Source organism: Anabrus simplex, chromosome 1, assembly GCF_040414725.1.
Source record: "Anabrus simplex isolate iqAnaSimp1 chromosome 1, ASM4041472v1, whole genome shotgun sequence".
Lineage (NCBI taxonomy): Eukaryota > Metazoa > Arthropoda > Insecta > Orthoptera > Tettigoniidae > Anabrus > Anabrus simplex.
Window position 1 is genome coordinate 1,223,515,531 of NC_090265.1, and position 8,018 is coordinate 1,223,523,548.

Below are 8,018 nucleotides of genomic sequence, written 5' to 3' on the forward strand. Positions count from 1 at the left end.
TGTTCTTTTTTTCTCAGACTGTTTAGGGTAGGGGAAGAGCTGTGAGGAGGTGGGAAGTCACGTGACAAACAATCGTCCTGTAACTGGTGGTTCAGGATGTGCTCTCAATTTCTTGGGCCTACCACTAGAACATGTCTGATATAGTTCAAACCTGAATATTTATATATTCAGTATGGAAGATGTGATCGGTTTTGATCAGATTTCATTTAAGGAAAGGAATCAAGCGATAATATTTTATCAGAACCGATACTTAGTTCAAAGTTTGATTTTTTGAACATTTTTGGTTTTGCCTGGACAATTCTCAATATTGTTAGCCTACATTGCATTGTAACTGCAACATGAAATACATATTTCGAGTTATGCATGGTTATCACCAAAGAGTACGGTGTAGTTTCAGCGCACGCAATTATTAGCTTCATAAAAATGAAATTAAAGTGTTATAATCTTCTGAGACAGAAGGGCAAGGTCGGTTCACTCAGAGGATACGCATTTGGCACTCGATACATTTAGAAATGTATCATTCTCTTCTGGGGAGACAAATGATCTTATTTCACTCACTATACAATAGAAGTGAGTAAGAAAGCAAGACATGAACACATCTGGAGGAGTGGAAGGTAAATGATTCCACGAAACAAAACAGACCAGTGGCACATATAGCCCATTGGAGGCCTGAGCCTGCCAATAGATTGCTGCCCAGTCAGATGGCCTGCAGTTGCACTTGGTCAGCGTGTTAACATCCCTAGGTGTATCGTTTAGCTTCCTTGACCGGGTTCGCTGCCTCTTATATCAGAGAGCTAAGAGGTGGTTTCACGAGGCTAAGTGCAAGCCGAGTAAGCCCTGAGTCCACATTTAAAATCGTTGGACTCGCAGGGAATTGAATTTGGATGCCTCCGGTAAGAGGTAGCCACGCTATCCCTACACTACGGCCCAACTTCCACTAGCCTATCGTAACCTTGAGACCAAGGCGAATAGTCTACGTCCGGCAGCCTTTGCCTCCAGAAATTAATATGTCACTCAACTGTCAAGCTCCAACGCCAGGTTAATTAAATTGTTTAGCTGGCATCCTTGAGTTACTGTGGCTCCTTCGCTAAATTCAGCGTAGTGGCCTTCGGTTCATTGAGCCCCGGGATTTTAATCATGTTTGGTTAATTCCTCTAGCTCGGAGGCTGCGTGTTTGTGATCGTCTTATTGCAGATTTTCATTTGCAAATAAAACATAACGCTGCCAACCACCACCAGAAACAGGCAATAGTAAATACATTTCTCCACATAGGGTTGTGCCAGGAAGGGCATCCGGGTGTGAAAATATGCTTAATTCACATTAGTGCCGACCTCAAATAACCGAGGAAAAGGCCAGGAAAAGAATAAGAAGAAAACTTAGCATGCATGAGTTATTAGGTAAATCAGTATTCACTTGGTAACTTTTGCTACCTTTCAAGAGAGCGAATTGATTTGTCGTTTCAGGCGGCTTGGGGACAATGTTCATTTCACTGTTAGGAAGCTAAAAAGAGATAGCCTGTCATGTTTCGGTGTCATCTCGTTACGTGGAAAGCTCACGAAAGTGGCATGAAGTCGCTAGGAACCAGAATGTAGTTGTGATTAAGAAGTAACAACATCCAATGTGGGACATTTGTTTGCAGTTTTCATGTTTGCTGTCTCTTAGTCTACAAGTTGATTTAACAAGGTCGTCTACCGGAGGAAATAATTATCATGTTCCTTAGCAGATTATCCCCCTAAGACTCTTTGACTGGTTCGAATTTGTGTAATATTCTCATCATCCTTCCGGTTTCTTGTTGGGGGGAGGGAGGTAAATGTCAGAAATGCCCAATGCTTTAGTTATAGATTGAAAACAGTAGAAATCAAAAGTTAACAGCTAACAATTAAATAACTGGGCGAGTTGGCCGTGCGGTGAGGGGCGCGCGGCTGTGAGCTTTCATCCGGGAGATAGTGGGTTCGAATGCCACTGTCGGCAGCCCTGAAGATGGTTTTCCGTTGTTTCCCATTTTCACACCAGGCAAATGCTGGGACTGTACCTTAATTAAGGCCACGGCCGTTTCTTTCTAACTCCTAGGCCTTTCCTATGCCATCGTCGCCATAAGACCTATCTGTGTCGGTGCGACGTAAAGCAACTTGTAAAAAAAAAAAAAAAAAAAAAAAAGCCGGGATTTCAACATGATGACCGTTTGAAGTGAAGTTATCTTCTAAAGCCATTTCTAAGTAGTTATATATTTTCGAAAGGGTTTTTGAAATTTTTATTTAGGAAATTCTGCAGACGGATGCTTCAAACATTCTTTTCACGTGCCGTGTTACTTCTGTCATCTCCTAAAGTGCAGTTCTTAATACTCGGAGGTATCGAATAGAACAACAGTCGCATTTGAGAGATAATGGCATAATCCTAACATAAGTGCAGCACACTTCGTAACACACATCTGAGGATTGATCTAACATGCTATGTCACTTAGCCTCAGCGCACACTTAGCCACCTTATTACGATATCTTATGCCAACTTTTAAGAGACTTCAGTAGCCGTGGTGTAGAGCAGTGTTCGTCGACACCTTTGATGGAGCAGTTCCGTTTCCCTTACGTTATGTGGAACGGTTTCCTGAAGGGTTTAACCGTTTAAGACCCGTGAGTACAACGGTGAATATAGCAAAGGAATTTCGTCACCACGTACACTACAATATCTACTTTTAAAAAGATGCTATTTGCTTTATGTCGCACCGACACAGATAGGTCTCATGGCGACGGTGGGATAGGAAAGGTCTAGCAAGGGAAGGATGCGGCCGTGGCCTTAATTAAGGTACAGCCCCGGCATTTGCCTGGTGTGAAAATGGGAAACCACGGAAAACAATTTTCAGGGCTGCCGACAGTGGGGTTCGAACCCACTATCTCCCGTGTGCAAGCTCACAGCTGCGCGCCCCTGACCGCACGGCCAACTCGCCCGGTACGATATCTACAGGGCACCTCGCTGGGCAGTAATCGTATGACTACGCATTTGTTTGTTTTAATTAAAACTAAGATAACTCTCTAATATATTTGACACTAATAAATGTTACCAAAATTGTTGCATATTTCAGTAGTTGGCATGTTTAGAGATGAATAAAATACTTCAGTGTTCTAACAAACTTAATGTGGGATATTGCAAAGATCATATTACAAGTCAATTATACGTGAAATGAATCAATATTCATCTAGAAAAGTTGCAACTTTTAACGTATTCATCTATTGACAGGTTCATCACAAGTTTTCTGTTCTTGCTGTAGTAATCCCAGAAATTCCAAACTACAGTTTACGTCTTGTTTAAAATGTTCGTGTAGTTCTTGAGGTTCATACATAAATACTATTTTTTACAAGTAGCTTTACGTCGCTCCAACACAGATAGGTTTTATGGTGACGATGGGATAGGAAAGGGCTAGGAGTGGGAAGGAAGCGACCGTAGTCTTAAGTAAGATAAAGCCCCAGCATTTGTCTGGTGTGAAAATGGGAAATCACGGAAAACCATTTTCAGGGCTGCCGACAGTGGGGTTCGAACCACTATCTCCTGATTACTGGCCGCATTTAAGCTACTGCATCTATCGAGCTCGGTCATACATACATACATAAATTAAACTGCTTACTAAACTTCCACCTAATTGAATACCTCTTAGCCATTGTGCATCTTTATCCTGTATCTCTGAAGTAACTGAACTTTAGATCTTGTATGCCTTTGTGAGAACAGCTTTTAAACTTTGTACCTCAGTTAGTTTGAAAATACGTTGAAAGGTCCCGGAGAAAACAAAAACTAGCCATGAACTATTATTTGAATGATCGATTTAAGAGAAAAGTGTACATGTATAATACTTTTATAAGAATAATTATTTTAGGAAACTCAACATTCACTTAATCCTTATGCATTTCTGTAATGATACCAATATTTAATTATATTCTCGGGCATTGTCGTTGCAATAATACACTGAAGTACAGGTATAGGCTTATTGTAGATAACTTACAGTATAAGGATCTATATGTTTAAATGCCACTCGAAATTTCTTTCTGAAAAATACACTAAAAACTGCGACATTTATAAGATAATTTATCACAAAAACCAGACATTAATTTATCGACGTTTTAATAGAATATATGATTAATTATATGAGTCATTTAGAGTTTCTATGAGCTACGAATTTCCATTTCATGTTCTTACCATCCCGTTGATCGTTAAGTAACTGTAGTCTACGCGAAGGTACTTGTAGGGCAAGCAGAAGAATTGTATCCTTATCTCTTGTATAATCAATTTATCCTCGGATATGATACTACTACTACTACTACTACTACTACTAATAATAATAATAATAATTACAATAACTATAACAATAGTAATAAAAAATATTTCTGCCACTTCTTCTCACGCCCTATTCGAGTCGTGGGTGAGAACTGTCTCGCATATATGGACTTGGTCCCTATTCTACGGTTTCCTGATGACAACCCTATATTGAAGGGTTATGTGAGTAGTTCATTTGCAAAACCACCTATGTGTATGATAAGAAATTTGTGAGAAATCAGGAAAACTAATAAAACGAAGCAGAAATGTGATAGAGGGCTGATTGTTTTTTATAAACTATAGGTAAATATGATTGTAATATGTGTACCAAAGTTCTGAAATATCTGATGATTACAAAACAATTTATTAATCTATTTTGTTTGCATACTGTATATTAGGTTTTGCAACTGTGTTGTTCACATAGCAGGCATTGTAACTCCAGTAGCAGCCATATTGATTGTGCCTTAGTTTGCAAAATCAGCTACAATTATTGCAGTGGTGGAGTTTAATCTCACACTTTTGATGCATGGAATTATGTACTGAGTACGTTACAATGCATACTCACGTAATGGAAGAACATATTGAGTAGAATGAAAAATATATGACGGTAAAGGACATTCACAGTTTAGAATAGTTCTGTGTGTGTTAATATACTATCAAAGTACAACCAAATAAGGGGTTTAGGCTATGTCTGTTTCATCAGCTTCCATTAGTTCAAAGTTCAAAGTGTCATCACATTGATCATCATCTGCATCTTCATTCAGACTTTGAGTATCATGATCCTGTTCTGCAAAGACATCGACTAAGAATTCCAAATCTGGATCACTGCCTCATGCTTTCCCAAAGTGAAGAACAAGGTCTCTTAATATCCCTGATCTTAGCCGAATTCACAACAACACCCCTTGGGATATCAGGGATGTGAGCAATCTTAAAATTCTTCCCTTTCCCGCACAAACGTTTTACTGCACCAATGTCAGAACTGTAGAAGGCTTCTCCGCGAACTATTAGAGATTTATTTCTTTCGTTTCTCGTAACTGTTAATCTCCTTGCTTCCTGAAATTGGAAATGCCATTGTCCATGGTTTTAAAGAATGTCATCTGAATATGCTTTCCAATCCTCAGCAGGAGCATCTTATCCTAGACGTGTTACGATTCCGTCAGCTTGTAGGCTGCAGCCACAACAATGAACTCGCAGAAATTGGCGAGCAAGGGAAACAATTCCAAGCAGAATTTCACAGCTTAATCTCTACACTATGCAGTACAACTCACTTAACTATCTACTATAGAAATATGCATTTTATAATTTTCTTTGACAAAGAGGAGTGCAATACTCTTCTTATGGAAAGAAAAATAGCAGGTTTTGTAAACGTAAATATTGGCCTGTAAATTTATCAGTCTTTGCATCGGTATATGCCATGCATGTAGTAGGTTTTGGAACCGTTTGCCATTTTTGATGTCAAACTTAAACCTATTATAGCTTGTTTTGGAACCTGAAACTTAGATAATTAGAAGCCAGTGTCATAAAGCAACATGGAATATCATTATCTCATTTTCGTAATTTTATGCACATAGCTGGTTTTGCAAATGGGCTACTCATTTCATACTTCGCGTTCCTGTAGTGGTTAGTATTGTAGTGTGTGTATCTTGTGTTTGTGCGAAGAGGTGTGCACTGAGATAACACAAATCCCCAATCCCCAAGCCAGACGCGACTAAACTCCACGATCCGTCCTGGAATTGAAAGCATGAACCACTGAACCAATGAACGACCACGACAATGACTATTCAGCAAACTAGCTGATTAATAATAATAATAATAATAATAATAATAATAATAATAATAATAATAATAATAATAATAATAATAATAATAATAAAATTAAAATAATTAAATTAAATTTAGTGGCGTGTGACCTCCGGTGGGACCTGGTGCAGGTTATTCGAGCTGACACCCGTGGGCATCCTTCGCTCCTGTGAGGATGGGGCCCCACCTAGAAAGAAAACTTATGATGAAGACGGCACACATGCCCAGTACCTGAGCTAGAGGAATTAACCAATTAAAATCCCTGACACGCCCCGAAATCGAAGGCGGGGCCCTCTGAACCAAAGGCCCGTACGCTGACCATTCAGCCAAGATATCGGGTATAATAATAATAATAATAATAATAATAATAATAATAATAATAATAATAATAATAATAATAATAATAATAATAATATGTTTTTAACATTCCTCTCAGTGGATACCTATTCTGGGAGATGCCATAGTTCTGGAAAGTTGCCCTGTAAAGGGGTTCTTTATCATTCAGATTATTATTATTATTATTATTATTATTATTATTATTATTATTATTATTATTATTATTATTATTATTATTGAGAATACCTCCTTGTGGTGGTAAAAACGCCTATTTGTTATCCCGGAAGGACGTATGTTTGAACCCCCCTGTGGACGTCGAAAAACATGCTAAAGGTACACGACTATATTTTCTGGAGGAATACATATATCTATAATTTACTCAGTCAAAACATAATTAATAACAATAACTAGTATTATTTACCCTCTGCTTCTCTTTCCTTCCATGACCAGGGCCTTTAGTTTCTTACGTAACCTACAGTACGTACCTCTGTTTAACTCACACGATCCTATCACCGGGGCCGGTACAAAGGCACAGATTCACACAACGTTTTCATTTGAAATTTAGGCTTTATTACTTCCTGACTAATACCTCTCGACTATTATTTCTATATACCCGCCCAAACATTACTATCAAGGATTAATTTAATGAAACTCGGAAGCCTGGGCTGAACAAATGTTTCAGTCCATTTCCATTGTTTTGTGTACGAACTTTTCCTACTTACCGCAGCTGATCTTCTGGTGCAAACTATCAACACACCAAATAGGAGAATCCTTATTCCAAACTTTTCTCACAATGACACTTGATGAAACACAAAAAGCACTTAAATATTTCAGTTATAGTTTTAAGATAATGTCTTCTGTATATGAAAGTTTTTAAACGTGTCTTTATTTTCTCACTGGATATAAGATCGTTTATTTTAGAGCACGTCCTACACAGATGTTTAATTCACAGAGAATGGTCAACTTTGATCGCACAATAATAATTTCAAAAATAGAAACACGAAATATTATTGTTTGGAAAATGACACTAGATATCTTTTCCGTGAACTACTATAGTGGAATCCGACGACTCTGAAGCTGTCTTGTACTTCCTTGTCTTCCAGTACGCGGATTGCCACCAAGTATTTTCACAAAAGATACTTTTACCCTAGTGAGCGTGTTTCTTCCAATATATATAGACTCGAGAAGTGGCTGGTGGGAGAATTGCGGCTCAGGTGGTGGGGCGAAGTGGAGCGAGTGGGAGGAGAGAGTCGCTCGCCGGACCTTCCTTTCGGCAATGCGAGACGCAGTGACCTTGAAAGCTGACAGCGGCCGGGGGATTTTCTCTTCCTCAGCGTGTGTTTGTTTACTGAAGCGGGAATTCACCTTCTTCTTCTTCTGGGTCCTCATTCTCCATCTAAGTTTATCATGCCAAATGATTTACCAACCTACTTTCATAGCTGTGCGTACCAGAACACTTACTCGAGAAGTGAGCGGAATGGCTCAGACGGTTGAGGTGCTGGCCTTCTGACGGCAGGTTCGATCCTGCCTCAGTCCGGTGGTATTTGAAGGTGCTCAAATACGTCAGCCTCGTGTCGATAGAT

At 39.0% G+C, this 8,018-nt stretch overlaps 1 protein-coding gene across 2 annotated transcripts in view; it reads right to left on the reverse strand.

Moving 5' to 3' along the window:
- Positions 1-7,565, reverse strand: part of LOC136858211 (very long chain fatty acid elongase AAEL008004) — a 301,631-nt gene extending 294,066 nt beyond the window's left edge. For both annotated transcript variants that reach the window (XM_067137592.2, XM_067137591.2), the window contains exon 1: positions 7,158-7,565. The gene's annotated coding sequence lies outside the window, so the exon portion shown is untranslated. The remainder of the gene's footprint in view (positions 1-7,157) is intronic.
- Between the last annotated feature and the right edge of the window lie 453 nt (positions 7,566-8,018).